The sequence below is a fragment of the Aotus nancymaae genome, unplaced genomic scaffold, assembly GCF_030222135.1.
Source record: "Aotus nancymaae isolate 86718 unplaced genomic scaffold, 86718_ANA_hifiasm-v0.15.2.pri h1tg000062l, whole genome shotgun sequence".
NCBI classification, from domain to species: domain Eukaryota; kingdom Metazoa; phylum Chordata; class Mammalia; order Primates; family Aotidae; genus Aotus; species Aotus nancymaae.
The window spans coordinates 2773645-2786085 of record NW_026988476.1 but is presented as its reverse complement, the minus strand read 5'-3'; the positions used below and the strand labels follow the sequence as shown (position 1 = coordinate 2786085).

The following is a 12441-nucleotide window of genomic DNA, read 5'->3' as shown; positions in this document are numbered from 1 at the left end:
GCCTCATATATGTCTTCTTTTGAGAAGTGTCTGTTCATATCCTTTGCCCACTTTTGAATGGGTTTGTTTGTTAGTTTTCTTGTAAATCTGCTTTAGTTCTTTGTAGATTCTGGATATTAGCCCTTTGTCTGATGGGTAGATTGCAAAAATTTTTTCCCCTTCTGTTGGTTGCCGGTTTACTCTAATGATTGTTTCTTTTGCTGTGCAGAAACTCTTAAGTTTAATTAGATCCCATTTGTCTGTTTTGGCTTTTGTTACCATTGCTTTTGGTGTTTTAGTCATGAAGTCCTTGCCTGAATAAGCACTATTTTTAGTCTCAGGAGCAGCTTCTTCTACTCAACGTAATGAATTTCTTTTTCTTTTATAATTTTTTTTCTGGTTCTACATATTCAAGGTAGTTTATACCATTATTCCCCCAAAGATGAAAGATGACTGACCAAAAGATCGGAAATTAAATGTGATTGTCTAAAAGTAGCTCATATTTGTAGAGTAATGAATATTCAGCAAAAAAGCGAAATTATTTTTACATACCAAAATAGAGGGGAAACTTTTATAAATGCTTCCAATTTGGCTAGAAACATCTATCTTTTCATACAGGAATGAGGAGTGGAAATAAAAAAGGCTTGTTGAGTTGACAAAAGCCTGAAGACTAAATTACTCCTATGACATATTTTTTCAGAATCTTTCCAATACTGCACCATAATCCCTTTCCCTAATTTCTTGAGCATCTAACATTTGAGTTAAATGATGAGGAGAATTACAGATAAATTTTTTAAAATTTGTAAAATAAATTTTAAAAAATTTTTTTACTTGCAAAAAGCAAAATATATGTCATAAAGTAGGTTTATCACTTTGATAACTGTCTTAGAGAATGACTTCAGATTTCAATTCAACAGCTTTCTCCACCTGACTACAAAAGACAGAAATCCATACCCCACACATTTTTCTCTCCCATGAATATAAGGCAGACACACCACATTTTTAATCATACTTGTATTCAGTTTTAAAAGTAACAATAATACTAAACCTGGCTATTAAAAAAATTTAGAAGATAACAAAATTTCACTGACAGGGATAAAACTCCAGGAAGAGTGGGCTACCATACCACTTCTTCATAAGCCATACCACAGCCTCAGACAGACTGATGCCAATTTCCCCAAAACTCACTGTCCTCTGAGGGTAAGTTTAGAAGCACAATCCCAGAGAAGGAATCTGATACATAAAGGTTAATAAGATTTCTAGTTCAAGAATATGGAAAGGGTTACAATGAAGATACTGGTGTCACAGTGGTTCCCTCTTCTAGGAAACTAGAGTCATTGAAACAAGAAAACTGAATGCTGAGCCAGGCCATTATACAATTAACTGTTTAAGCTACACTCACACATACATACTCACCCACAAAACCCTGTCCACAAGACCTGCACAACTGAAAAACAGTGCTTAGTAACTGTGTTTTCTCTGAAACTCCTAAATCAAGGCAGGGCCTTCTTTGGAATACACATCCTACTGTAAACTAAAAAACACACCAAAGAATTAGCTCAATGCAGTTTTTGCCCCAACCTGCAACATTTCCATATATACTATCAGTCTGTGCACTAAGCACACTGCAGTTTTATATGATTTGGGGCAAAACACTCCACACATTTCTTGGCCTCAGTTTCTTCATCTGTAAAATGATAAATTGAACTAGATAGTCAGTAAGATCCCATTTGCCCTAAGAATTTGTGACTGCCTAAGATAATTTATCCAGAGATTTCAAAGCTCTTAGAAGCTTCCTGCCTATCCTGAGAGCTGTGAGCTACTAAATGATGGTTCTCTATTTTATCCAAGCATGCAAGCATTATTGATAAATGTGTCCTACTTAATGAAAAGGAATAAATTATGATTATGAAAAAAGCATTTTGTAAGTCATTATTTACATATTTTCTGTTGTTAATTCTTCCCAGAGAAACAAACATGGGAGATTCTCCCCTCTAGAAATTTGCCACTAAGACTGACAAAACAGATATAGTTATATATGTAGAAGACAAACCAGAATAAAAATAAAAATATGAAATAAAAGCATGGAGAGGAGAGGGTGTGCATCCTACATTAGCAAAGTACAAAGAAATCTTGCATTCAAGCTAGCAAAGCAAAATTTTTCTGTAACTATAAAACTTCAACCTGGATGTGATGTTTCCACATTTAACTGATCAGACTATACACAAGAGAATTTCTATAACTCATAAAAATAAAGCAAAGCATGCTTTACTCAAGTTTCATTTCAACTTCTATTTAGTTTCCCTCGCATATACCTTTGCCACTAGGAAAGGAATGCTACATGTGTCATTAAGAACAGCAAGCCTGGGTAGTAGCATAAAATGGATTAATTGCCCATTTTCATGAAAAGCAATTACTACAAACATTTTTCAATTATAGTAATTCGCATTTAAATGTAGCATACATGGATAGTCATACTTTATTTCTGATTTTAACAAAATCATATCTGATTTTAAAGATAAATTATAATTTTAAAAAATGCTTCCAATGTGGAAACCTATAGTAACAGTCTTTGTGAATATTCTTCCTGCCCTTATCAGGACTATTCAAGTTTCTTTCCTATTAAACTAATTACTCCATTTGAATGCAAACAGAAAGCAAGAAATTGAGCACAAGTCTTTATTTCTAAATAATATAAGTTTTGAATTCTTTTTTATAAGTCATCTTGTAATAATATTCCTTTCTAGTCACAGTGACATTTTTTTAAAAGCTTAGACTACAACTTCTGATGGTGAAATAAAAAAAAATTGACCAAGTGCACACAGGTACCCACCGAGTTACAAATCTGGCTCCAAGATGGTGTGAAAGGAGTGATCGGCCAGCTTTCTGGAACTCAGTGACCTCTCATCTCCCTCCCCCTATGTCAAATGCTTGTTTGCAGTCACCTTTCCAGCATTAGCGATAATACCACCTTTATCCCAGCTGCTGTTAAAAATAACATCCATCAAATCCTTTCCTTTACACAAATTCAAAGAAGAGGCAACAATTAAAGTGCAATAGCTGAAAGCAGTAATGATTTTAAGGCATTTTTAAAAAATTATAAAAGGGTTTTTCTACCTTACTCTGTCATCCTATAGAAACATTCCATGGATGGCTTACTAACAAGGACTGTTTCTGTGATCTTGTGTCCACAAGTTTGGGTTGGAGACTAATGTTAGCAGAATCCATTTGACTTGAATAAACAGACATATTTAAATCAGAAAAGTTGATTTGACCAAATCAGGAGACAAAACTTCAGCTACATCGCCATCAAAGCTTCCCACCTCTCTCTCCTTTCTTTGACAATTTTCTCTCTTAAATAAAAGAACAGAAAAGCCGGGTATCTTGCCGACTATACTCACTGTAAATGCTTTTGTCCCTAATGGTCCTTCAGGATTAATCATCTGGCTCCTCCTCTCTCCTGCTGTTTATCTTCTTGTGGCCAAACAATACAAAGGCCAGTGTCGGGGCTGCACCATGCTGGCAGGACACTGGTGCCAGTAGAGCACCAGCTTCATACTCCTTTAGTGGCCTAAATCTCTTGCTCAGAGAGGGCTGCTATGCAGTCCCTATTTGGAAGCTAATGTATAAGCTCCAGGATTGTGCAGTTATAGGCAAACCTTTTGCAAACAAGCAGTGATGAGTGTGCTGAGAAAAAGGAAACAGTTGCCAAAACAAGGATCACTGTGGAAAAGAGTGTTTGGGTAGACAGAGAACTTCCAGTCATGGTTCAGAAGAATCAAGACTATACTCTCAAAAAACCAAGCAATCTTAAAGCAGGATAAATCAGTAGTACTGTGTTAACATGACCAGCTGACAAAGCCAACTTCAGCCAAATAGATTCCTGCTCTGCCTCATCAAGAAACTGTTTTTTCCATGTAAGAGCATTATCATGAGTACAGTTTGAGAGGCAGTCTTTTCATCTTATCAACCCTAAGCCTAAATTCTTATTCTCAGTCTTTCTGTGCCTTGCTTACTCCTTAAAACATAAGCCAGTGATTAAAGAATAATTCTAGTCAGATTAACAGATGTGCTTGCTATGTAGCACTTATTACAGAAGTAGAAAAATTATATTAAGCATTACATAAGTTTCCTTTTTCTCCTCCTACATTTCTTCTCTTATATTCTTATAACCACTCTTCATAGAACCTATTCATAAAGACACTGAATTTAGAAAGAAAAAAACTCTCTGGCCTGTTTCAATTTTTTTCTAAGGTTGGCTCTTATAATTTGATTGCATTAAGGAAAAACAAAGAAACTCGAGAGGTGTGCCCTGTATCTGATTCCAGGATACCAAAACGGGGCTCTGTACATAAAACACAAAAACAAGTTTAATAAATTGGTTAATTAAATGCCACTGCCTAAGAAGATGAATGAGGATCTAATTCATCACTGAGTTTTAAATCTTGCTGCCTGTCTACCTCCCAGGCCTCTTGTTGGGTCCAGAGCTGGGAAACTTTAAATAGCTTTAAGCTCTTAAATAGAAGAGGCAAAGAGTTGCTGCCAAGTATTAAGTTAAATTTGTACTTAGGGAAAAAGTTAAAGTGGCTTCTGTAAGATGCGCCTAAGAAAATGTCCATAATTGCTGCCTGATGCCTTCTTCTCCTTTGCTCTCTTTCCCTGCCAACCCCAATGCCCTCCAGCACTCACATAGAGTAACACTGTTTAGTGAGATCACTGCAGTAGCTCCAGAGTAATCTCACTTTCTAATCCTCCTGCAATAACAGGCCGGTCTACAAGTGGATATCAGTGAGGAGAAGGACTGCAAGTGCCCCGGGGGGGAAACAGCCTGTCAGTAGGGGAGCCCAAACAGATTTCCATAATTTAAAAGATCTTCTTGGCGTTATCATTGGTGTTTCTCTCTTTTTCCCCCTTGAATAATTCCTTTTGTACAGCTGTGCCCCTCAGCAGGGCAGACGGGTGATTACATTCTACTAATCACTTAGAGACCATCTCCTGGGTCTTCCCTCAAATACCCGCTAACTCCTTTGCCTAGAGCACAGTCTTCTGTCAACCATAATACACTTAATCAATCATCTTCTCCCTTCAAACCTTCCTCCTACCCCTCTCCCCAATTATTCAGATCTTCCTGTGACAGGGATACCCAGACTGACTCAGATACTCATTACGCCTCCCTGTGCTTTCTTTCCTCCCCCATAGCAGTCAGTTCCTATCACACAGAGATTCATTTGGCTGCTTCAGGCAGGCAGCTGCAGTGTCATCCATGGTCATCAGTATGTGGACCTGGATGCAGTGAACACTAGTGAGCATTCAAAGGCATTCTATGTATATATGACTCATCATATTCACTCTCAAGGACATTATAACTTTATAGAAACAATCTCTCTCATGTCTCCCCTTCCCCCAACCCCCACACATACTCATACCTACTGCACCAGCAGGCTATGGTCAAATATATGGAGGGCAAATACGAACAAAACTCCAGTAAGGCCCCAGGAGTATCATTAATCCTGAGTGGAGGAAAGGTAAGTGGGAACCCTTTCTAGAGAAGGTAATATTTCAGATGGGCTTATAAAAATGGGCCTGAGATTCCCTACTCAGTAAATGGTGCTGGGATAACTGGATGGCCATATGCAGAAGATCGAAACTGGACCCTTCCTAACACTTCCTAATATTCAAAAATTGACTCAAGATGAATTAAAGACTTATATGTAAAACCTAAAACTCTAAAAACACTGGAGACAATCTAGGCAATACTATTCAGGACATAGGCACAGGCAAAGATTTCATGATGAAGACACCAGAAGCAATCTCAACAAAAGCAAAAATTGACAAATGAGATCAAATTAAACTAAAGAACATCTGCACAGCAAAAGAAACTATCAATAGCCTACAGATAAAATGTATGCAAATTATGCATCTAACTAAGGTCTAATATCCAGCATCTATAAGAAACTTAAATAAATTTACAACAGAAAAACAACCCCATAAAAAAATGGGAAAAGGATATGAACAGCTACTTTTCTTACTTTTTTTTTTTCTTTTTCTTTCTTTCTTTCTTTCTTTTTTTTTTGAAACAGGGTCTCACTCTGTTAACTTGGCTGGAATGCAGTGACACAATCTTGGTTCACTGCATCTCTTACTCCTGGGTTCAGGTGATCCTTCCACCTCAGCCTCCCAAGTAGCTATGACCACAGGCGCATGCCACCACATCTGGCTACTTTTTGTGTTTTTTTGTAGAGATGGGGTATCACCATGTTACCCAGGCTGGTCTCAAATTCCTAGCTATCGGCCCACCTTAACTTCCCAAGGTGCTGGAATTACAGGCATGAGCCACCGCAGCCAGCCAATGAACAGATACTTTTCAAAAGAAGGCATACATGTGGCCAACAATCATATGAAAAAAAGCTCAACATCACTGATCATTAGAGAAATGCAAATCAAAACCACAATGAGATACTATTTAACACCAGTCAGAATGGATACTAAAAGGTCAAAAAAATAACAGATGCTGGCAAGGTAGTTGAGAAAAAGGAATGCTTATATACTGTTGGTGGTAAATTAGTTCAGCCATTGTGGAAGTCAGTGTGGTAATTCCTCAAAGACCTAATGATGGAAATACTATTTGACCCAGCAATCCCATACCCAAAAGAATACAATTCATTCTATTATAAAGACACATGTATATGTTCATTGCAGCACTATTCACAATAGCAAAGACATGGAATCAAGCTAAATGCCCGTCAATGATAGACTGGATAAAGAAAATGTGGTACATGTACATCATGGAATATTATGCAGCCAGAGAAAAGAATGAGATCATGTCCTTTACAGGGACATGTATGGAGCTGGAGGTCATTATCCTTAGCAAGCTAACACATGAACAGAAAACCAAACACTACATCTTCTCACTCGTAAGTGGGAGCTAAACGATGTGAACACATAGATACATAAAGGAGAATAATACACACTGGGGTCTTTTGGAGGGTGGAGAGTAAGAGAAGGGAGAGGATCAGGAAAAATAACTAATGGATACTAAGCTTAATATATGGCTGATGAAATAATCGGTACTACAAACCCCAAAGACACGTTTTCTTATATAACAAACCTGCACTTGTATCCCTGAACTTAAAATAAAAGTTAAAAATAAACAAAACAAAATTTTTAAAAAGGGTATGATTTAAATAGGCAGAGATAGAAGGGAGGTGAAGGAATTCTAGGCTGAGGAAACTGCATAGACAAAGATACTTCAACACCAAGAAGCTGGAAGATTCAGCAAATAATTGAGTGTTGAAGTGAACAGGAAACCTGATGGGGCCCAGAAACATAATAAGCTACAAGCTAAGTTGCTGCCATATTATAAGTGGGATGGAATGCCACGTTATGGAGGTTGGAATGAATCTTGCAGAGAGCAAGAATTCTAAAAAGATTTTCAAAAAAGAATAATTCAATTACAGTTGTATCCTAGAATGGTACAGGAAAGTCAATACATGCACTCTTATTTACCAAGAAAATGAAGTAAGAAATCAGCATTATGAGAGAATCAATATCCTCTTTTCCAAGAAAAGACTTCATTAACAAAATGCAACCTTAAAAACCTCTTTCTAGCCAGAAAAGGAAAATAGAGAGAGAGAATGAATACAAGCCTGACTTTTGAATTAGAATGATTAAAAGAGTTCTGTGCTCTGTCCTACCTACTCCATTAAATATAAAAAGAATTCTCCATTTTTAGTTCCCCATTATCCCTACTCACAATCTTAGCATTATAGATTTGAAGTGGAAAAATTTTAAGGATCATTTCATGCAATGTTTTTACTTTCTTTCTTGTTCTAAAATTATTTTTAATTAAAAAGGAATATATATATTAGTTCAAACATTGTAAAAATAGGCAAGATTGAAGATAAAATATCCCTCTTTAGCCCCACATTCTTATGCCCAGTCAACAAGTTATTAGAAGCTATCTATATTTTTGTGACCTCAATATGTAAAGTAGGAAGGAAATGAGCCCTGAAGGAAATGATCGATTAAGCCCAGGTCATCTTGAAAGATTCTGAAGTCTGAATTAGTTACTTGTATTAATTCAGCAATACAGAAGTATTTGCTAATTTAGCATTTACCAGGTGTTAATAGGTATCCTACAAAAAAGTTGCTAATAAAAGTAAGTTGGGGCCAGGCGCACTGGCTCATGCCTGTAATCCCAGCACTTCAGAAGATGGAGGTGGGAGATCGATTAAGCCCAGGAGTTCAAGACGAGTCTGGGAAACATAATAAAACCCCATCACCACAAAAAAATACAAAAACTTAGCCAGCCATGGTGGTATGCACCTGTAGTCCCAGCTACCAGGGAGGCTGAGGCAGGAGGATCACTTGATCCCAGGAGGTCAAGACTGCAACAAACTGTGATCTCACCACTGTATTCCAGCCTGGATGACAGACTGAAACCCTATCTCAAAAAAAAAAAAAAAAAAAAAAAAAAAAATTAGTTGGGAGAAGCCTGGGCAATTTCTGAGTAAAGACAGCCAACTGAATATACAAACCTAATTTTTCTCCTTGCAGAAACCCTACAAACACTACTCAAAAAGGTTTTTTGTAAAGTATAAACACTCAAGAATAGGAAGAAAAACAATATTTTGGAAGCTAGAAATTAGACGAATAAATGATAATGACTTAACCAATTCACAAAAACTAAATCCTAAGTCAGCAATGCAGAGAACAAAGAAACAACCTGATTTTTACTTCAGAATCCTGAAAGTATTTTGAAATTGGTGGTCCCAGTTACCTCTGGAAGTAGATGTGGAGGGGTGTGTAGGGAAGCATTACCTTTATCCAGAGAAAAGTCTGCCCTTTGCCCCAGCTCCCAGGAAGAAACCTCTAAACCACTGGAATTTCCCAAAAGTTAGGAATATCTGTATTATTTACGATGGGCCCCTGAGACCACACCTGATAAGTGTATGCTAATGAGGTGACTCAGAATGCGGGATGGCCAGACAAAAAGACTAACTATGTGATCAAAATGTGAGGCTTTGGGCAACCATGTAAGTGGTGATTCAATCAATCATATCTACATAATGAAGCCCCAATAAAAACTATTGACAATGAAGCTTAGATAAGCTTCCCAAATTGGCAGTATTCTATGTGCATTGTCACATATCAACAACAGAAGGGTAATACATTCCTGAGGACCTGGAAGATTTGTCCTACTCCAGATTCTTCCCTATATGTTTCTTCCTGTGGCTGGCTCTTATTTGTATCCTTTTGCTACAATAAAACTGTAATGATATGTACAGTACTTTCCTGAGTTCAATGAGTTGTTCTAGTGTATTATCAAATCTGTGAGAGTCTATGTGAACTCTCAAATTTATAGCCAACTGGTCTGAAGTGAGGATGGCCCTGGGGACCCCAAAATTTGCAAGTGTCATCAAAAAATCTTGGGCAGAACTGTCAGTCTTGGAGGTCTGTGCCCTTAACCTCAAGCTTGGCCCAACTCCAGGTAAAGAGACAATGATATGTTAAGAAGATTAATCTTGATTTTTAAAATGTTTACAAATCAGTTAGAACTATAGATCTCTCTTTACTCTGTGTTGCTGGGTAGTTGCTTCCACTCCCCCAGTTCAGACAGAAGACTGGAGGTTTATTCCTTAGAAAGAATGAATCACAGAGTCTCTGGACTGACAGATGCCAGGCACAGTTGAGGAGTATTCTGAAAATAGGAGAATTCAAATAATATAAACATTCTGAATGTTGAGACCCCCAGCCCTCTTCCCTGACTTGGTTCCTCATACACTGGGACCAATTCCTTTACCCTCCAGTAAAGAGACTAGAGATTCCCTCTATAGGAGACCTGATCAGTCCAAGAAGACAAGATACTGAAATTGACACATCCAGACTACCCTATAGTGTCATTCAGTCAACAGGCCCACCTACACATTCAGAGCATGCAATCAGCTTTCTAGTCTTGTACTCCTAAATATCAGCAGGCAGTTGAGGATTAGCAGAGATCCAGGGAAAGCTACAATTTGTATAACAGAGTCACAGCAAGCAACAAAAATCTCAATGTGGAGGAAACACACTATGCATGGAAAATATGATTTGAGTAAAAAAGAAAGATAATCAGAGATAAGATATTATATCCATAAAATAAGAAAAAGATCCTATATTTCAAAAGAAATATTTGTAGAACAAAAAAACAACACTGGGAAAATAAAAGCAAGTATAATAGCAAAAATGAAAACCACAATATAATAGCTAAAAATAAAGTTGAGGAAATCTCACACAATGCAAAGTAAAAAGGTAAATAGATATAAATTCAGAGAGAAAAAGTAAGATAATTAGTGACCATTGCAGGAGATCCAACATCTAGAGGAAAGGAGTTCCTGAAGGCAAGAGGAAAGAGAAAGGAAGAATCATCAATGAAATCTTTCAAGAAAATTAAGGACATGCGTTTCCAGAACTAAAACACCTGCCTAGTTATTCAAAATAGATACACACCAAAGACACATTATTTGAAACCTCAGAATATCCAGCGAAGTATGCTTTGGGGTGGATGTAGAGACATGTACAAAGGATGATAAATCAGATTGGTTTGGATTTCTCAACAGCAACATTGAAAGCCAGAAGACAATTTGTTTTACATAAGAAGGAAAAATAATTCGAACCTAAAATTTTATATCAAGAATCATATAGACTAATAATCAATGAGAGGGTAGAATAAAGGCATCTTCAGACACCAAAAAAAAAAAAAATCCAGAAAAACATCAATCTCCCACACACTTTTCTTAAAAAATCCAGAGGCTATGCCCTACGAAAACAAAGGAGTAAAGCAAGAAAGAAATAGTCACAGGATTAAGCAACAGGAGGTCTACCTCCCCAGGGTGAAGAGGAAGGGAAATCCCAAAATGGCAGCTGCATACCAGGCAAGGAAGGGCTTCCAGTCCAGACTACAACAGGTCAGAAGGTTCCCATCAAGACTGCCTCAAACAGATGATGTTGAGAGAAAATCTGATGTAAATAAACAAACCCAGAAAAGATTTACCCAACTAGTAGAAAATTGGGGGTTGAACTGGAGATAAACACATAGAAAACTAAGCAAACAACAGTAATTCTAAATTCCAGAAAGAAACAAAAGGTTGTTCAAAAATAGAACAAAAATCATGTTCCTCTGTGTGGTTTAGCTACAAACTTCACTTAAATAGTCTTAATAATTTAAACACTAAATGCTACAATAACCCAAAATCATGACATAATTTTAAAGGAAGGAGGGATGGGAATTGTGTGTATGTGCATGTACATACCTATGAGAAAGTAAGAGAAAGAGAGAGACAGGGTAGGAGAATGAGCTAAATAAATTCTCAGCTTTTAAAGTGAGAGGTAAATAGATAAAAGTTAAGAAAAAATAATACTCAGGGAGTAGCCATATCATCCTATTATTTCAAGATAGAAGTAGCTACTGAAAGAATCAGCTAAAAGATACAAACTGGTTACCTCTGGTGAATGGGAAATAGAAAAGAAGAGAGGCTGGGGACTGTTGTGTATGTTAAGAAACCTCAGAACTACTTGACTTAACTATTTGTATACAAACATAAAACTAAAAAAAAAATCTAGATTAAAAAGTGAAAGAATTTAATTACAAGACAGGGTTTTAACACTCTCATGTACATTGAGCATTTCCAAACGGGGGATAGGAAGATAGAGTGCATTAGTTCCTAAACCTATTTGACTCTGAAAATAATAATTATTATTTTTTTCTTTTTTCTTTTTGTAGAGAATGTCATAAGACTGGGTGTGGTGCAACTTAGTTGATGTTAAATTTGAAATGTTGAAAATTCTAAATTGTGCCTATCCACTCCTAAAACATTGTATTTTTAAAAATACAAAATGCTCGCTGTGACTCAATTCAATAATGAGGTTGCATTTGCTTCATTCAATCCCTTTAAGAATGAACTGCTTACAATGAGAACACATGGACACAGGGAGGGGAACATCACACACCAGGGCCTGTCGGGGGGTGTGGAGGGCTAGGGGAGGAATAGCAGGGGATTGGGGGATTGGGGAGGGATAGCATTAGGAGAAACACATAATATAGATGATGGGGTGATGGATGCAGTAAACCACTATGGCACATGTATACCTATGTAACACACTTGCACGTTCTGCACATGTACCCAGAACTTAAAGTATAATTAATAAATTTTAAAAAATAAAAGAGAGAGAGACTTAAAGAGAACTGCAGCCAAGGAATGAATAAATCGAAAACACACACACACCAAAAGAAAGAGAGAGAGAGAAAGAAGGAAGGAAGGAAGGAAGGAAGGAAGGAAGGAAGGAAGGAGAGAGGGAAGGTGGGAGGGAGGGAGGGAGGGAAGGGAAGGAAGGAAAGAAAGGAAGGAAGGAAGGAAAGAACTGCTTCCTATGAAATAAACCTGATCTCAGGATGAAAACCACAGGTGATTAAGTGATCAAGCT

At 37.1% G+C, this 12441-nt stretch overlaps 1 protein-coding gene across 4 annotated transcripts in view; it reads right to left on the bottom strand.

The window, feature by feature from the left end:
- AKAP6 (A-kinase anchoring protein 6) overlaps positions 1-12441 on the bottom strand; it is a 538624-nt gene that overhangs the window by 411640 nt on the left and 114543 nt on the right. The window contains exon 1 of one of the 4 annotated variants that reach the window (XM_012468665.3): positions 2813-2920. The exons of the other annotated variants lie outside the window; for them this stretch is intronic. The gene's annotated coding sequence lies outside the window, so the exon portion shown is untranslated. Of the gene's footprint in view, positions 1-2812; positions 2921-12441 lie in introns of those variants that run through there. 4 annotated transcript variants of the gene reach the window in all.